This window comes from Anolis sagrei, chromosome 10, assembly GCF_037176765.1.
Source record: "Anolis sagrei isolate rAnoSag1 chromosome 10, rAnoSag1.mat, whole genome shotgun sequence".
Lineage (NCBI taxonomy): Eukaryota > Metazoa > Chordata > Lepidosauria > Squamata > Dactyloidae > Anolis > Anolis sagrei.
The window spans coordinates 25,673,752-25,693,979 of record NC_090030.1 but is presented as its reverse complement, the minus strand read 5'-3'; positions in this window follow the sequence as shown (position 1 = coordinate 25,693,979).

Genomic DNA, 20,228 nt, shown 5'->3' with positions numbered 1-20,228 from the left:
AGACCATCAGAAAACACAGTATTTTCTCTTGGTCATCTTGGTTACATGTGGAAAGTTAGGTCCAATTCTATTGTTGGTGGGGTTCAGAATGCTCTTTGATTGTAGGTGAACTATAAATCCCAGCAACTACAATTTCCAAATGCCAAGGTCTATTTCCCCCAAACTCCACTAGTGTTCACATTTGGGCATACTGAGTATTTGTGCCAAATTTGATCCTGATCCATCATTGTGTGAGTCCACAGATGTAGGTGAACTACAACTCCCAAGCTCAAAATCCATGCCCACCAAACCCTACTAGTGTTTTATATTGGTCATGGGAGTCCCGTGTGCCAAGACTGGTTCAGTTCCATCATTGGTGGAGGTCGGAATGCTCTTCGATTGTAGATGAACTATAAATCCCAGCAAGTACAACTCTCAAATGATAAAACCAGTCCCTCCCCCAACCCCACTAGCATCCAAATTTGGACATATTGGGTATTTGTGCCAAATTTGGTCCAGTGAATGAAACTACATCCTGCATATCGTATATTTACATTATGATTTATAACAGTAGCAAAATTACATTTATGAAGTAACAATGAAAATAATTTTATGGTTGGGGGTCACCACTACATGAGGAACTGTATTCAGGGGGCACAGCATTAGGAAGGTTGAGAACCACTGACCTAGAGCTTCAGAGAGCTTCTGTTCAACCATCTCAAAGCTCCCTGCTTGAGCTGTAATGGCATGATCATCTGCTCTGACCTACAAGAAGCACTGCCTGAACATCAAGCAAAAAGTGGGCGCTAGAAACAACATCATACGAAAGCTGACTGGCACAACCTGGGGATCACAACCAGACACAGTGAAGACATCTGCCCTTGCGCTGTGCTACTCTGCTGCTGAGTATGCATGCCCAGTGTGGAACACATCTCACCACACTAAAACAGTAGATGTGGCTCTTAATGAGACATGCCGCATTATCACAGGGTGTCTGCGCCCTACACCATTGGAGAAATTACACTGCTTAGCCGGTATTGCACCACCTGACATCCGTCGGGAAGTAGCAGCCAATAGTGAAAGGACCAAGGCAGAGACATCTCCAGCTCATCCCCTGTTTGGATACCAGCCAGCACGTCAACGACTTAAATCTAGACACAGTTTTCTTAGATCTACAGAGACACTTGCTGGAACACCCCAGCAAGCGAGAGTCCAAAAGTGGCAGGCCCAAACCCAGAACCTCAATCAATGGCTGATACAAAATGAGAGACTCCCCCCTGGGCACACAGAAGACTGGGCGACTTGGAAGACACTGAACAGACTGCGCTCTGGCACCACGAGATGCAGAGCCAACCTTAAGAAATGGAGCTACAAGGTGGAATCCACGACATGCGAGTGTGGAGCAGAGCAAATTACAGACCGCCTGCTGCAATGCAACCTGAGCCCTGCCACATGCACAATGGGGGACCTTCTTGCGGCAACACCAGAGGCACTCCAAGTGGCCAGATACTGAGTCCACAGATGTAGGTGAACTACAACTCCCTTACTCAAGATCCATGTCCACCAAACCCTGCTAGTGTTTTCTGTTGGTCATGGGAGTCCTGTGTGCCAAGATTGGTTCAGTTCTATCATTGGTGGAGATCAGAATGCTCTCTGATTGTAGATGAACTATAAATCCCAGCAAGTACAACTCTCAAATGATAAAACCAGTCCCTCTCCCCAACCCCACTAGTATCCAAATTTGGGCATATTGGGTATTTGTGCCAAATATGGTCCAGTGAATGAAAATACCTCCTGCATATCGGATATTTACGTTACGATTTATAACAGTAGCAAAATTACATTTATGAAGTAACAATGAAAATAATTTTATGGTTGGGGGTCACCACTACATGAGGAACTATATTAAGGGGTCGCGGCATTAGGAAGATTGAGAACCACTGACCTAGAGCCAGAGGCGGCCCTAGGTAATTTTCAATGGTAAGCAAACAGTATTTTGGTGCCCCCCCCCCAACCAATTATTGATATATATTTTCTGTTCGTCGAGGGAGTTCTGTGTGTCATATTTGGTTCAATTCCATCATTGGTGGAGTTTAGAATGCTCTTTGATTGTAGGTGAACTATACATCCCAGTAACTACAACTCGCATATGTCAAGGTCTATTTTCCCCCAAGAGTGCCTCAAGAGTGCCCCTGGGCACAATCAACGCAAATGCTTACTTTGCGTAATAGGTTGCTGAGCCTTCCCCCAGACTGCTAAGGCTGTTGTGAGCCAAGGGAGCGCTCCTCAAGTGGTGGTCGAGGGGCATTTACAGAGGCGCCTCTGCGCCCCTGGCAAAAAAAAGTATACTGCGACCGCTTACTTTGCGTAATGGATGAGCCGCCCCTGCCTAGAGCTTCAGAGAGCTTCTGTTCAACCATCTGTTCAACCATCTCAAAGCTCAACCAGAGCTTCTGTTCAACCATCTCAAAGCTCAAAGGTGGTTGACATATAAAGAAATAATAAAAGGTATACCAGGCAATCCATCCTTAAAATCCCAGGAGGAGTTAAAGAAATATGATCCTACACTCTCGTGGTTCCAATACCACCAGATAAGAGAAAGTTACAACTTAGACCTTAAAACAGGCTTTGAAACAGAGGACCCCTTTTGGGAAAAAATCATCAACTCCGAGGGAAAGCATATACGGAAAATATACCAGGTGCTACTGAGGTGGGAGACAGAAAAAGAACAAGTTAAAAGCAATATGGTAAAATGGGCTAAAGATATCAGCCGCTCTATCAATTTTAAGGAATGGGAGGGGATTTGGAAAAAAAATATTGAAATATACATATTCCAACGATTATAGGGAGAACTGGTACAAATTATTTTTTAGATGGTACCTGACCCCAAAACAACTGGCCAGATTCAGCAAAGGGAAACTGGAACAAAAATGTTGGAAATGTAAAAAAAAATACCGGAACCTTCATACACATGTGGTGGGGGTGTAAAAAAGTGAGAGTGTACTAGCGAACAATACATAGAGAGATAGAGAAAATTCTGAAAAAGAAATTCCCCCTAAAGCCCGAATACTATCTCTTGGGCATAACGGACTGTGAGTTTGATACAAATAGTAATGAAAGTAAGACTTTTTTTCACCTCTCGACAGCGGCCAGAATCCAACTGGCACGGGTCTGGAAATCCGGAGAGGTCCCAACAACAGAACAATGGACTTTAAAAGTTTATGATGTGATGAACATGGCCATCCTAACTCAAAGACTAAGAGTCAACAGTGATAAAAAGAAGATCACAGATTGGAGCGACTTTTTGGAATATCTTGAAAAGAAGAAATAAAAATCCATGAAGATATAGTGAGACCGAGACCAATATAGGAAGAAAGCTGTTGTATTATTAGTTATTAGTAATGTACAAAAGAAACAATTATCTGTCTGTTCAACCTGGAAGTCACGATGTTTTTATTCCCTTCCCTTCTACCTCCCTTCCCCTCCCTTTCCCCATACCCAACTCCATTCTATCCCAATTGTACACCATATCCAGTTTTCCCGACCCCCCCCCCCCCCCCGCCCAGTTATCCATCCCCTTTCAACACCACCCCATCCTACTTCACCCGTTGTTTTTTAATATATGTGTATCAAAAATTTTGCAATAAAGATAAATTTTAAAAAACCATCTCAAAGCTCCCTGCTTGAGCTGTAATAGCATGATCATCTGCATAGATGAAACTCTCTGTCCCTTCTGGCAGTGGCTGGTCGTGGTCAACCCACAGGTTGAGAACCACTGATCTAGATGAAGGCATTTATCACTCCTGTAATGAGAAACATTCTGGAGTTCTCCATTCTGCCACTTTCCAACAAATGTCTTACTTTCCAGAATACTCTGGTTAGTGCCTCCTTTCTCCCCTTAATAATTAATAAGGAGAAATAATGAATCACTTGAGGCAATTGGGTTCTTTGACCATTATTTTTCAAAGCAAAACAAAAAGTCGTTGAAACTAAACCAAGACTCAACTGGGAGGCTCATTTTCCCCAGTGTTTCCCCATTTTCATAATGTCCACCAAAGACCCTCAAGGTCTTTGTGATGAGCTCAACCAAGAAGGCCAGCTATCGAGGCCGAAAGGCCTATCTTTAGAACATATTCTAAACATTTGGGTGCGGCAAATCCCTTCGGCTGCAGCAAAGATGGAAACCTGTAAACACACCCTGGTTGTAATATATGTTCCTACAGCAGCTCAAAATTGCAAGTGCTGTATCAACGTTTCCAGTTTCCCCAAATCAGCTCGAGAGGGGACTAAGGCCCTGAAGGTCTGTAGAGGTCATGAATCCAACAAATCATAACACTTTATTTGTACCTTGCTACCATCTCCCCAAGGGACTCGGTGCGGCTCAGATGAGGCCAAGCCCAAAACACAACAATACAAGCAATAATAACAACAATACAAGCAATTAAAAACATATACAATAAAATACACAACATTATCAATAAGACAACACACAGTTAAAAACAGTGGGAAGGACAAATGTAGAGTTAAAATTGGAAATAATGCGGGGACATGGACAAAAGGTGATACTGGTATTTGTGGAAGGGCATACGAGCAGACCTAAAGAAATGTAAAGTGCTTTGGAGGACAAATGCTATGGGATCATTATTCCGGGAAGGCACACTGGAACAACCACATCTTCAAGCTCCTCAAGAAGGAGGCAAGATGGACACTTTTAACCTTGTACCTCTCACCGGCCGAACCAGTTTTAATATGTCCTGATGTATAGTTACTGTTGTATTGCTAATTTTGATTTGATTTGTTTTTGTTTTTAATTTGCTTGTTTATTGTTTGTTATGTTTTCTATTGTATTGTGTTTATGGCTTCGGCCTGTGTAAGCCGCATCGAGTCCTCCGGGAGATGCTCGCGGGGTACAAATAAAGTTAATAATAATAATAATAATAATAATAATAATAATAATAACCATCTCATTGAACCAACAATGTGATGCAGAGGCTAAAAAGGTTAATGGGATTTTGGGCTGCATCAAAAGGAGCCTAGTGTCTAAAACTAGACTCTTGAAGACTGCCAAAGTTGGAGACTGTCTGATGTCTTTAGGGAGTGAGTTCCAGAGTCGAGGGGCCACCACCGAAAAGGCCCTCTCTTTCATCCCCACCAATCGTGTCTGCGATGCTGGTGGGATTGAGAGCAGGGCCTCTCTGGATGATCGAAGGGATCGTGTGGGTTCATATGCTGAGATGTGGTCATGCAGGTAGGCAGGTCCCAAACCGTTCAGGGCTTTGTAGGTAAGAACCTGCACTTTGAATTGGGTCCGGTAGATGAATGACAGCCAGTGGAGGGTTGACCGCTCCCTGTAAGGAGCCCCAGTTAACAACCTGGCTGCCGCCCGTTGGATCATCTGAAATTTACGGGCCGTTTTCAAGGGCAGCCCCACGTAGAGTGCATTGCAGTAATCCAGTCTAGAGGTGACTAAGGCGTGGACCACTTTGGCCAGATCCACCTTCCCGAAGTATGGTCGCAGTTGGCACACGAGTCTTAATTGTGCAAAGGCCCTCCCAGCCACCACCGATGCCTGAGCCTCAAACGTAAGTGAAGAATCCAGGAGGACACCAAAACTGCGGACCTGTGACTTCAGGGGGAGTGCAACCCCGTCCAGTACAGGTTGCCACCCTATACCCCGGTCTGGTTTACGATCGACCAGGAGGACCTCTGTCTTGTTGGGATTAATCTTCAGCTTGTTAGTCCTCATCCAGACAGCCACAGTGGTCAGGCATTTGTCTAGCACTTGAGAGGCTTCCTTGGAGTTAGGTGGAAAAGAGTAGTAGAGTTGTGTGTCATCTGTATAGAGATGGCACCCAACTCCAAAACTCCGGATGACCTCGCCCAGCGGTTTCATGTAAATGTTAAAAAGCATGGGAGACGACAGTATTCCATCCCACTGCTGATATCTATTTGGTTGATCCCAAGCTCTGGAATTTCCCCCAAATAGTCAAGGTTAGGTTTAGAGTTGGAAGAGAACCCAAGGGCCATCCAGTCCAATCACCTTCTGCCATTTTTTTTTTGTCATGTCAGAAGTGACTTGGGAAACATCCTTTCTTGGAGTCTGGTGGAGTCTCCATCTTTGGAGGCTTTTAAGCAGATGCTTGATGGCCATCAGTCATCTTTGCTAGGATTATTATGCATTCCTACATGGAAGAAGGGAGGAGCCCCCGGTGGCGCAGTGGGTTAAACCCCTGTGCTGGCAGGTCGCAGGTTCGAATCCGGGGAGAGTGCGGATGAGCTCCCTCTATCAGCTCCAGCTCCTCATGTGGATTAAAATTAAAAATAATGCTGGACATGGACAAGGTAGGATATAACTGGGATAGAATTTTCAAGGAGAGATGAAGGAACGCAGTCAGTCCTAAATCAATGGTAAAGTGCATTTTAAGGGTATATTGCTGAGATTTTTCCTTATTCTAGGAAGGCACACTGGAACAACCACGTTTTCAGGCTCTTCCTAAAGACTGCCAGAGTTGGATAATGTCTGATGTCCTTGGAGAGTGAGTTCCAGAGTCAGGGGGCCACCACCGAGAAGGCCCTCTCCCTCGTCCCCAAAAATCGCACCTGCGAAGGAGGTGGGAGCGTGAGCAGGGTCTCTCCAGATGATCGAAGAGATCGTGTGGGTTCGTACACAGAAATGCAGTCACGCAGGTAGGCGGGTTTTGTAGGTGAGAACCTGCACCTTGAATTGGGACCGGAAAATGAACGGCAGCTAATGCAGCTTCTTAAACAGGAGAGTTGACCACTCTCTGTAAGAAGCACCAGTTAATAACCTGGCAGCCGCCCATTGTACCAATTGAAATTTCCAGGCCATTTTCAAGGGCAGCCCCACATAGAGTGCCTTACAGTACAAAGTTTGCAGCTTGGGTGTGATCCTGGACTCATTGCTGAGCCTGGAACCTCAGGTTTCAGCGGTGACCAGGGGAGCATTCGCACAGTTAAAACTTGTGCACCAGCTGCGCCCGTACCTTGGGATGACTGACTTGGCCACGGTAGTCCACGCTCTGGTTACATCCCGTATAGACTACTGCAATGCTCTCTACATGGGGTTGCCTTTGAAGACTGCTCGGAAGCTTCAAATGGTCCAATGCTCGGCAGCCAGGATACTAACAGCAGGCATTTGAATAGGCAGTGTAATGAATATAGGAATACAGAACAACGGATGATGAGATTGGATCTTGATTCTACTTATGAGACGCTAATGAGACATTATATTGATGTTTAATTGTTTGTTATTGTTTTAATTGTTTTAAACTGTTTTTATGATGTGGAGCATTGAATTTTGCTATTGTTAACCGCTCTGAGTCGCCTAAGGGCTGAGAAAAGCGGTATATAAATGAAGTAAGTAAATAAATAATAATAAATACAGTAATCCAATCTGGAGGTGCTCCCGTACCTTGGGAAGTCGGACTTGGCCACGGTGGTCCACGCTCTAGTTACATCCCGATTGGATTACTGCAACGCACTCTACGTGGGGTTGCCTTTGAAGACTGCTCGGAAATTCCAACTGGTCCAGCAGGAGGCAGCCAGATTGCTTACCGGAGCGACATGCAGGGAGCACACACACCCCCTGTTGTGTCAGCTCCATTGGCTGCCGATCCAATTCCGAGCACAATTCAAAGTGCTGGTTTTGACCTACAAAACCCTATACGGTTCCGGCCCAGTGTATCTGTCCGAACGGATCTCCCTCTATGTCCCACCTCGGAGTCTAAGATCCTCTGGGGAGGCACTGCTCTTGACTCCGCCTCTATCACAAGTGAGATTGGCGGGGACGAGGAGCAGGGCCTTCTCGGTGGTGGCCCCCCACCTATGGAATTCACTCCCCGGGGAGATTAGATCTGCAACGTCCCTTCTTTCATTTAGGAAAAAGTTGAAAACCTGGATATGGGACCAGGCATTTGGACATTCTGGCAGCTAAAGAAATACTTGATGACGAGCTGGAATTTGACGAGACGGAATGGATCTACGGAACTCCGAACGCTGAGCTCAGGATTAGTCTACTATTGTGTTATTGAATTATTGTGTATTGATAATTTTAATTTTTAATTTGTAACTGTTTAATTGCTTTTATATATGTATGTATATGTGACAAAGGCATCGAATTGTGCCTTCCTCTGTAAGCAGCCCTGAGTCCCCCCTTGGGGGTGAGAAGGGCGGGGTAAAAGTGACGGAAATAAATAATAATAAATAAGGCATGGACCACCCTGGCCAGATCTGACTTCACGAGGTACGGTTGCAGCTGGTGCACGAGTCTTAATTGTGCGAAGGCCTTCCCAGCCACCACCAACGCCTGAACTTCAAGCGTAAGTGATGAATCCAGAAGAACACCCAGACTGTGGACCTGTGACTTCAGGAGGAGTGCAACCCCATCCAGTACAGGTTGCCACCGCATACCCCAATCCGGCTTACAATCAACCAGGAGGACCTCTGTCTTGTCGGGATTGATCTTCAACTTGTTCGTCCTCATCCAGACAACAAGGAAACGGAGATGTATGTGAATTGTCTATAGCACAATGTTTTGGTGAGAAAGACCGGTTACAAATTATTATTATTATTTTATTATTAAACTTTATTTGTACCCCGCTAGCATCTCCCGAAGGACTCGATGCGGCTTACAAAGGCCAAGGCCTCAACACACAATTTAGCAACCTAAGGCAAATTAAAAACTATTAAAGCAATATAAACAACAAGCAATAAACAATACACTAAGACACAATAAAACTGGGCTGGGCCAGAGTAATGGGTACAGGATTAAAAATGCTGATGTGGCAGGTGGTATATAAGGATTATAGGGCAAGTGCAGAGTGCGATGTGCAGCAATCTTAGTTCTAATAAAGTGCTTCTGGGACTTGGTATTGGAGGCATGATCATCAAGTTTGCAGACGACACCAAATTGGGAGGGATAGCCAATAGTCCAGAGGACAGGAGCAGAATTCAAAACGATCTTGACAGATTAGAGAGATGGGCCAAAACTAACAAAATGAAGTTCAACAGTGACAAATGCAAGATACTCCACTTTGGCAGAAAAAATGAAATGCAAAGATACAGAATGGGTGACGCCTGGCTCGAGAGCAGTACGTGTGAAAAAGATCTTGGAGTCCTCGTGGACAACAAGTTAAACATGAGCCAACAATGTGACGTGGCGGCAAAAAAAGCCAATGGGATTTTGGCCTGCATCAATAGGAGCATAGTGTCTAGATCCAGGGAAGTCATGCTCCCCCTCTATTCTGCTCTGGTTAGACCACACCTGGAATATTGTGTCCAATTCTGGGCACCACAATTCAAGAGAGATATTGACAAGCTGGAATGTGTCCAGAGGAGGGCGACTAAAATGATCAAGGGTCTAGAGAACAAGCCCTATGAGGAGCGGCTTAAGGAACTGGGCATGTTTAGCCTGAAGAAGAGAAGGCTGAGAGGAGATATGATCGCCATATATAAATATGTGAGAAGAAGCCACAGGGAGGAGGGAGCAAGCTTGTTTTCTGCTTCCTTGGAGACTAGGATGCAATGGAACAATGGCTTCAAACTACAAGAGAGGAGATTCCATCTGAACATTAGGAAGAACTTCCTGACTGTGAGAGCCGTTCAGCAGTGGAACTCTCTGCCCCGGAGTGTGGTGGAGGCTCCTTCTTTGGAAGCTTTTAAGCAGAGGCTGGATGGCCATTTGTCAGGGGTGATTTGAATGCAATATTCCTGCTTCTTGGCAGGGGGTTGGACTGGATGGCCCATGAGGTCTCTTCCAACTCTTTGATTCTATGATTCTATGATTCTATGATTTCCTATTCTGGGAAGGCACATCGGAACAGCCAGGTCTTCAAGTTCTTTCTAAAGACTGCCAATGAAGGGGCCTGTCTAAGATCTTTGGGGAGGGTGTTCCTGAGTCAGGGGGCCACCACAGAAAAGGCCCTGTGTCGTGTCCCCACCAAACGCGCTTGCGATGCAGGCGGGATCACGAGCAGGGCCTCTCCGGATGACCGAAGTGAACGCGTGGGTTCGTAGACGGAGATGCGGTCACGCAGGTAGGATGGTCCCAAGCCGTTCAGGGCTTTGTAGGTAAGCACCTAAATTGGGCTCGGAAAATAAACGGCAGCCAGTGGATCTCCTTGAACAGGAGGGTTGACCTCTCTCTGTAAGGGGCCCCAGTTAACATCCTGGCCGCTGCCCGTTGGACCAGTTGGAACTTCCGAGCCGTTTTCAAGGGCAGCCCCACATAGAGCGCATTGCAGTAGTCCAATCTGGAGGTAACCAAAGCATGGGCCGCCCTGGCCAGATCAGCTTTCGCGAGGTACAGTCGCAGTTGCGCACAAATCCAGCTTAGGAGGGAAATAACAGGACAGATGGATGGATGGACGAGTCAAATAAAGGAAAGGACATCTGAAAAGCAATAGCCACAAATTTGGCTGCTGAAGAATGACATGGTGAATTTTTGGCCCAGGAAATGTTTTGGGGTGGAGCATTGATTGAAGACTGGCAATAAAAAAAGGGCTATCATCTAATATAACGATAAGCCGCCGGATAGATAGAGAAGGCAATGCCAGGCAGAACAAAGCCCAGGCTGTGTACAAGCAAAAACAATGCTATCGTAACTCTACGACAATTTCTGAATGGCAAGGCGCCCAGCCAAGGGAGCGCCTGGCTGGAAACCAAAGCTGGATTTGCATGTCTGACGGCAGATCACCTCCAATCCAGCCCCCGGCTCCAGTCCCCGAGGAGGAGGAGGAGGAGGAATGGAACGACACCACGGCCTATTTTAGTAACATCCATTTATGTCCCCTATCATAGTCAAGTCCCTCCCCAACAAAGCTTTATATAATGTCTCTCTGATTGCGTTCTGTTAGCAGCTAATCCCTGGAGAAGAGCGGCTGGAGCGGATACATATAATAGGAACGTACAAAGCTGAACACGTGAAGCCATGCTTTGGATTTATCTATCCTGGGACTGTCTGTTCCGCCGGCGGAAGATCCCAAGATCTATTTACCTACTTACCTGGAGATGCCAAGGAGTGAATGTGGCAGCTTTGAAATGCAATACACCTGTGTTTTTGAAGTCGAACATGACCCCCATAACTCCCAAGTCAAACATGACCCCCATGACCCCCAAGTCGAACATGACCCCCATGACCCCCAAGTCGAACATGACCCCCATGACCCCCAAGTCGAACATGACCCCCATGACCCCCAAGTCGAACATGACCCCCATAACCCCAAGTCGAACATGACCCCCATAACCCCCAAGTCGAACATGACCCCCATGACCCCCAAGTCGAACATGACCCCCCCCCCCATAAAAGATAGTAACATAGTTTTGCTAAGGACAAGGACACCAGACTGGATAATAAGGGTTAAGCCTTGGTCAGTTTGCCAAGACACTAACAACAACAAGGACCCTTCCCATGTTAGATAGCGTGTATCATTTAATCAAGGTTTTTATGCCCTATTTTCATATATTTATAGCAGAAGGTAACGGATTTATTACTGAGAAACCACCTCCCTTTACACAATATTTCCATAATCCACTCCAGTTCTCATTGTTTCCCTCTCGTCCCACCTCCTTCTCTCCTGATTGGTACTCTTTTGAACTTCTATGGGACTTTTTTCCTTTCTGAAACTTTACCTTTTCAAGCCCCCTATGGATGACCTTTGCCTGACCTTTCTGTCCTATTCCCTTTTATTAAAAATGTATAAAAAAATATAAGAAGCCACTCTCAGTGACCCTGGAAGGAGGAAATCTCCTGTTTGAAAAGAACTTTGTCAAAAGACATATTTGCATGGATCATACAGTGGGCTTTGACCCTGGGGCTCGGAGTTTGGCTCAACAGGACAAAGGGATAGACCTGGACCAAACTTGGCACACAAGCCCCCCATGACTAACTCAACCTACTGGAGGGGTGTGAGGGGACTGACTCACCATTGTGGGAATTGTACTTTGCCCTATAGCCAGAGAACATACTGAACCCCTCCAATGATGTCTCTAGAGCGAACTTTCCCAACATAACAGACTTTAAGTACTGATGGAGTGTTTCAGGGTTAACCTGGCATGATGTGAGTTGTAGTTCACCCAGAACCAGAGAAACTGTGATCTCCACCAATGATGGACCTGGACCAAACTTGGTACACAAAACTTCCATGACTAACTCAACCTACTGGAGGGGTGTGAGGGGACTGACTCACCATTGTGGGAGTTGTAGTTTGCCCTATAGCCAGAGAGCACACTGATCCTCACCAATTATGTCTCTAGAGCGAACTTTCCCAACATAACAGACTTTAAGTACTGATGGAGTGTTTCACGGTTAACCTGGCATGATGTGAGTTGTAGTTCACCCAGAACCAGAGAAACTGTGATCTCCACCAATGATGGACCTGGACCAAACTTGGCACGCAAACCCCCCATGACTAACTCAACCTACTGGAGGGGTGTGAGGGGACTGACTCACCATTGTGGGAGTTGTAGTTTATCCTACAGCCAGAGAGCACACTGATCCCCACCAATGATGTCTCTAGAGTGAACTTGCCCAACATAACAGACTTTAGTGGGTTAAACCCCTGTGCCGGCAGGACTGAAGACTGACAGGTCGCAGGTTCAAATCCGGGGAGAGGAGGATGAGCTCCCTCTATCAGCTCCAGCTCCTCATGCAAGGACATGAGAGAAGCTTTCCACAAGGATGATAAAAACATCAAATCATCCAGGCGTCCCCTGGGCAACGTCCTTGCAGATGGCCAATTCTCTCACACCAGAAGCGACTTGCAGTTTCTCAAGTTGCTCCTGACATGACAAAAAAAACTGGCATGATGTGAGTTGTAGTTCACCCACAACCTTATGCATTTTGTACCCAAGCTAGTATGGATAATAAACCTCCATTTCTAGCTTTACTATCCAAATGGGAAAAACTGGGAAATTATTAAAGTTACACAAGAGAAGATCGAGTGCAAAAACCATATCTATTTCCACCAAATGAGCATTTTTTTTTTGCAAACCATATTCATCTTTCTCATGGCTCCTTTCTCTTCCTTCCTTCCTTTTTCTCAAACAAGGATAACTGCCTTCTGCCGACAGCTATTAACATTCCTGGGAATGAAAATCCTCATCGCAAGATAATGAAAAACAGACATTTAGTAACAGTTTCATTTTGCATGTTTAAATATTCATAACTCTCTTCATAAAACCACATGTTTGCTCTTCTAATGTTCCAGCAATTCTGTTTATGAAATGTCATATTTCTTACAAGCCTTTTTATTATTATTATTACGACGCTCGCTTGGCATCGGAAGGGAATTGACTTCCGCACGCACCTTTTTATGTCAGAGATTGGTCGGGATTAAAAGCAGAAAGCAGTAAGATCTAGGGAGAAAGGGGCTAACCTTCCCACCTTAGAATTCACTACCAGTTGGAAAGGGACTTTTTTCTTGTTCACCTGCATACATTTCTGTGCCATTCGTTGCATGGTGCAGATGGGTGGGAAGTGAAATGGACCCATCAACCACGCAAAGCCAGTGTTGTCTGCAAAACTTGATGATCATGCTTTCTAACCCTTCATCTAAGTCATTAATAAAGATCCTGAACAGGACCGGGCCCAGGACGGAACCCTGCTTTTGGCACTCCGCTTGTCACTTCTTTCCTGGATGAATTTATTTATTTATTTATTTGCTGCATTTATTAACCGCCGCTCTCAGCCCTGGGGCGACTCGCGGTGGTGTACAACATACAAAGAGACAGTTTACAATAAGCCAACATGACAGAAACCAACATATCACTACTACACAAACAACTAATTACACTAAAAATAATCCGCTTCGTCCTATCGTAGAATCATAATCAGTCTCGTAGTCAAATTCCGTTCCAGTTGTCATTTCCAGTTGCTGTAGCACTTAATTAAATGCCTTCTCGAATAGCCATGTCTTCAGGCTCTTACGGAAGGACATAAGGGAGGGCGCCCGTCTGATGTCAACAGGGAGGGTGTTCCACAGCCGGGGGGCCACCACCGAGAAGGCCCTCTCCCTCGTCCCCGCCAGACGTGCCTGTGAGGCAGGCGGGATCGAGAGAAGGTCCTCCCCAGACAATCTCAAGGTCCTCGTGGGCTCATAGGCCGAGATGCGGTCCGAAAGGTATTTTGGGCCGGAACCGTTTAGGGCTTTGTAGGATAACACCAGCACCTTAAATTGGGCCTGGTAGCAGATCGGCAGCCAGTGGAGCTGGAACAACAAGGGCGTTGTATGCTCCCTGCGTCCCGCTCCTGTTAGTAACATGGCTGCCGCGCGCTGGACTAGCTGAAGCTTCCGGGCCGTCTTCAAGGGAAGCCCCACATAGAGAGCGTTGCAGTAGTCAAGGCGGGATGTGACCAGAGCATGAAGAGGAAGCATTGGGGAGAATCACCCTCTGGGTTCGTCCATTTAACCAATTACAGATCCACCTCACCGTAGTTTTGCCTAGCCCACATTGGACTAGTTTCCTTGCCAGAAGGTCATGGGGGACCTTGTCGAAGGCCTTACTGAAATCCAGGTACGCTACATCCACGGCATTCCCCGCATCTCATAGAATCATAGAATCATAGAATCATAGAATCAAAGAGTTGGAAGAGACCTCATGGGCCATCCAGTCCAACCCCATTCTGCCAAGAAGCAGGAATATTGCATTCAAATCACCCCTGACAGATGGCCATCCAGCCTCTGCTTAAAAGCTTCCAAAGAAGGAGCCTCCACCACACTCCGGGGCAGAGAGTTCCACTGCTGAACGGCTCTCACAGTCAGGAAGTTATCCCCTAATGTTCAGATGGAATCTCCTCTCTTGTAGTTTGAAGCCATTGTTCCGCGTCCTAGTCTCCAAGGAAGCAGAAAACAAGCTTGCTCCCTCCTCCCTGTGGCTTCCTCTCACATATTTATACATGGCTATCATATCTCCTCTTAGCCTTCTCTTCTTCAGGCTAAACATGCCCAGCTCCTTAAGCCGCTCCTCATAGGGCTTGTTCTCCAGACCCTTGATCATTTTAGTCGCCCTCCTCTGGACACATTCCAGCTTGTCAATATCTCTCTTGAATTGTGGTGCCCAGAATTGGACACAATATTCCAGGTGTGGTCTAACCAAAGCAGAATAGAGAGGTAGCATGACTTCCTTAGATCTAGACACTATGCTCCTATTGATGCAGGCCAACTACCCAGCTTGTAACTCTATCGAAAAAAGAGATCAGATGAGTCTGGCATGACTTGTTTTTGATAAATCCATGTTGACTATTAGCGATGACCGCATTTGTTTCTAAGTGTTTGCAGACCGCTTCCTTAACAATCTTATTACTTATTAGACTTCATCCCAAATAACTGTTAATGAAAATATTTGTAGTTTTTGGTGGGCCGTTTATGTTTTTGTTTGGTGGGCCGTTAGCAGCCCTGAGTCCCTTTGGGGAGATGGTGGCGGACTATAAATAAAGTTTCTTATTATTATTCTCATATAGGGCCACTTCACCTAACAACAGCCAATCCAGTCACATCATGGAGGGTCACTTCACCCAGAAACAGCTAATTCATAGGCCTGGGTAACAACGGAAAAATTTGTTTCTAAAATCGATTCGTTTTTTGGGGGGTTTTTGCGTTTCGTTATTTAAAATAATTACAAAATTTTCCTTTTAAAAAGTTCGATATTTACGAAATTTCGTAAATGTGAAAAAAATTACAAAACATTAATGAAACGATTTCCGAAACAATAACGAATCGATTCGTTAATGGCGGCCGCGATCGTGCAATACGCTAAAAAAACTTCTGAAGCTTCCCTCTCCCTCTGTTGTTGACTGTTGGTGTGATATTATAATTTTTTTTCACTAATTAAACAAAAAACAACTATAAAACTTGCCCCAGACATGCGGAAATAATAACGAAACGACCTCAAAACGATAACGAAACGAATACATAACAAATTACGAAGCATTTACAAAACGTATTTAAAAATTCGTTTTTTTAAAAAATTGCTCCAGAATGGTTTGTTATCGCTTCGTAATCAAGAAAATTAACGAATTATTAACGAATTACGAATTAACGAAACGAAACCGCCCAGCCCTACTAATTCAGTCACATCATGGAGGTCCTTTTGACCTAGCAACAGACAATCTGGTCACATCACTAGGGCTGGGTGGTTTCGTTTCGTTAATTCGTAATTCGTTAATAATTCGTTAATTTTTCCAATTACAAAACGATAACGAACCATTCTGGAGCAATTTTTTTAAAAAACGGATTTTTAAACACGTTTTGTAAATGCTTCGTATTTCGTTATGGTATTCGTTTTGTTATTGTTCTGAGGTCGTTTCATTATTATTTCCGCATGTCTGGGGCAAGTTTTTTGTTTAATTAGTGAAAAAAAATTATAATATCACACCAACAGTCAACAACAGAGGGAGAGGGAAGCTTCAGAAGTTTTTGGAGGTTTTTTAGCGTATTTCGCGGTCGCGTCCGCCATTAACGAATCGATTCGTTATTGTTTCGGAAATCGATTCGTTAATGTTTTGTAATTTTTTTCACATTTACGAAATTTCGTAAATATCGAACTTTTTAAAAGGAAAATTTTGTAATTATTTTAAATATTGAAACAAAAAAAAACCCCAAATACAAATCGATTTTAGAAACAAATTTTTCCGTTGTTACCCAGGCCTACACATCACATATTTTATTTCACTTTATTGTAATTATTTGGGCTTGGCCTCATGTTAGCTGCCCCGAGTCCCTTTGGGGAGATGGTGGCAGGGTATAAATAAAGTTTCTTCTTATTATTATTATTATCATGGAGGGCCACTTCACCTTGCAACAGCCAATTCATTCACATCATGGAGGGCCACTTCACCTTGCAACATCCAATCCAGACACATCACAGAGGGCCACCACCTAGAAACAGCCAATCCAGTTGCATCACAGAGGGCCACTTCATCTAGCAACAACCAAAGCAAACCAGTCACATTAGCCAATACTCCAGAAGACAGGAGCAGGATTCAAAATGATCTTGACAGATTAGAGAGATGATTGGCCAAAACTAACAGAATGAAGTTCAACAGGGACAAATGCAAGATACTCCACTTTGGCAGGGAAAACGAAATGCAAAGATACAGAATGGGGGACGATGCCTGGCTCGAGAGCAGTACGTGTGAAAAAGATCTTGGAGTCCTCGTGGACAACAAGTTAAACATGAGCCAAATGTGATGTGGTGGCAAAAAAAGCCAATGGGATGTTGGCCTGCATCAATAGGAGCATAGTGTCTAGATCCAGGGAAGTCCTGCTATCCCTCTATTCTGCTTTGGTTAGACCACACCTGGAATATTGTGTCCAATTCTGGGCACCACAATTCAAGAGAGATATTGACAAGCTGGAATGTGTCCAGAGGAGAGTGACTAAAATGATAAAGGATCTGGAGAACAAGCCCTATGAGGAGTGGCTTAAGGAGCTGGGCATGTTTAGCCTGAAGAAGAGGAGGCTGAGAGGGGATATGATAGCCATGTATAAATATGTGAGAGAAAGCCAGAGGGAGGAGGGAGCAAGCTTGTTTTCTGCTTTCCTGGAGACTAGGACGCGGAACAATGGCTTCAAACTACAAGAAAGGAGATTCCATCTGAACATGAGGAAGAACTTCCTGACTGTGAGAGCTGTTCAGCAGTGGAACTCTCTGCCCCCTAGTGTGGTGGAGGCTCCTTCTTTGGAAGCTTTTAAACAGAGGCTGGATGGCCATCTGTCAGGGGTGCTTTGAATGCAATATTCCTGCTTCTTGGCAGAATGGGGTTGGACTGGATGGCCCATGAGGTCTCTTCCAACTCTTTGATTCTATGATTCTAAGTAGATGGTCTTGTAGATTGCCTGAACACATAATCCAAATCTAAAATGTTTAGCTGAGCTCTAACTTCAAATCTTCAGGTCAATTCTCAACAGTGGGTTAATTCCTTGGCCAGCCCATTAGCTATAGACACATCTATTGAAATGTGCATTTCAGCTCAGAGGTATTCAACAAACTATTATTTATTTATTTATTTATTTATTACTAGTGCTTTTACCCCGCCCTTCTCAACCCCTGGAGGGGGACTCAGGGCGGCTTACAAAAAAGGCAGAATTCGATGCCTATACATAATAATGCAAAGTATACAAAAATATAAAAGAACGATATACAAAATGTAATTAAAACGATTATCATAATAAAACATCCGCACTGGTACCTAAGAAACATCATATAAACATCATATAAAAGTCATTCTTATAATCAGCGTTTCGATTCCAGGGTTCCACATAAACATCATATAAACATCATATAAACATCATATAAACATCATATAAACATCATATAAAAGTCATTCTTATAATCAGCGTTTCGATTCCAGGGTTCCACATAAACATCATATAAACATCATATAAACATCATATAAACATCATATAAACATCATATAAAAGTCATTCTTATAATCAGCGTTTCGATTCCAGGGTTCCACATAACCAATCCGTTAGTCATTTCCTAGCCATCAGTGGAGTTCTTCTTTATTTACCCGCTTGTCCAAATGCCTGGTCCCAGATCCATGTTTTTAGTTTTTTCCTGAAAGAAAGGAGCGTAGTTGCAGATCTGATTTTCCCGGGGAGAGAATTCCATAGGCGGGGGGCCACCACTGAGAAGGCCCTGCTCCCCGTCCCCGCCAATCTCACCTGTGATAGAGGCGGGGTCGAGAGCAGGACCTCCCCAGAAGATCTTAGGCTCCGGGGTGGGACGTAGAGGGAAATCCGTTCGGACAGATACACTGGGCCGGAACCGTATAGGGTTTTATAGGTCAAAACCAGCACCTTGAATTGTGCTCGGAACTGGATTGGCAGCCAGTGGAGCTGACACAACAGCGGGGTGGTATGCTCCCTGTATGACGCCCCGGTGAGCAATCTGGCTGCCTCTCGCTGGACTAGTTGGAGTTTCCGAGCAGTCTTCAAAGGCAACCCCACGTAGAGTGCGTTGCAGTAATCTAATCGGGATGTGACAAGAGCGTGGACCACTAGACTTCACACACACCTCATCGACAAGAGGCACAGTCTTAAGACTCTTATGATTTTCCCCATCAGCTTCTAAAGGAGCTATCCAAGGTGCTGGACCTATTTTGGAGGCAGGGGTGCAGCACCTTGGATAGTATCATTAAAGTGTGTGATAAAACCCTGCGTTGTGTCAACATCCTCCCAATATGGAAGCTGTCCTCCATCTCTGACTCCCATGAAACTCCTAACAAAGGGCCCGTGACATAGAAATCTTGATAAGATCTAAGTATGTCATACTAAAGATCTGTTTAAAAGAAAAAGAAATTGTCTAGCACTAATGGATACGGATTGAGAGACATTCTGGCTTGGATTCTACAGCATGTTTGTATACTGTAAGTGTATACCCACATAATTGTGTCACACTATGCTACCGCTGAAAACTGATATTGTGTGACCAATTGTGTACAGCCTCTGTGCCCTGCTACTGAAATTCCAGTGAACAAATAACACATTCATGGTTGTGTACAGTCCAAGACTGAACAGCTGCATAGCCGGATTCCATTGCTGTTAAGAGTATATCCATTGACACAACTGTTGACTGTCAATGCAGAGGGGAAATTATTATTATGTATTGTTGAAGGCTTTCATGGCTGGAATCACAAGGTTCTTGTAGGTTTTTTCGAGCTATAGAGCCATGTTCTTGAGGCATTTCTCCTGACGTTTCGCCTGCATCTGTGGCAAGCATCCTCAGAGGTAGTGAGGTCTGTTGGAAATAGGAAAATGGGTTTATATATCTGTGGAATGACTGGGGTGGGGCAAAGACCTCTTCTCTGCTGGAGCTAGGTGTGAATGTTTCAGCTGACCACCTTCATTAGCATTTGAAGGCCTGGCTGAGCCTGGGAAAATGTTCTGTTGAGAGGTGCTAAGATGTGCCTGGTTGTTTCCAGCCATGTTCTAGAGGCATTTCTCCTGACGTTTCGCCTGCATCTATGGCAAGCATCCTCAGAGGTAGTGAGGTCTGTTGGAAATAGGAAAATGGGTTTATATATCTGTGGAATGGCTGGGGTGGGGCAAAGACCTCTTCTCTGCTGGAGCTAGGTGTGAATGTTTCAGCTGACCACCTTCATTAGCATTTGAAGGCCTGGCTGAGCCTGGGAAAATGTTCTGTTGAGAGGTGCTAAGATGTGCCTGGTTGTTTCCAGCCATGTTCTAGAGGCATTTCTCCTAACGTTTCACCTGCATCTATGGCAA